Genomic DNA, 251 nt, shown 5'->3' on the forward strand with positions numbered 1-251 from the left:
ATTAGGACAAATAATAAATAAATTGACCTCTAATAATATATGATCGAGAAAGTGTTGATATTAACAGTTAATGCATATCTTAAATAGATATCATAGAGACTGGAGAAGTAAGTGATCTGATACGTGCGGTGTGTGTGTGCTGATCACTCCTCTGTGTCATATATCTGCATTTATGCACGTGCGTCTATGTAGAGTCGACATTACATGAAAAATAAAAAAGGTCATGTGATAGATCACACGTAGATGGGTGG

This window comes from Pollachius pollachius, assembly GCF_949987615.1.
Source record: "Pollachius pollachius genome assembly, chromosome: 3".
NCBI lineage: Eukaryota > Metazoa > Chordata > Actinopteri > Gadiformes > Gadidae > Pollachius > Pollachius pollachius.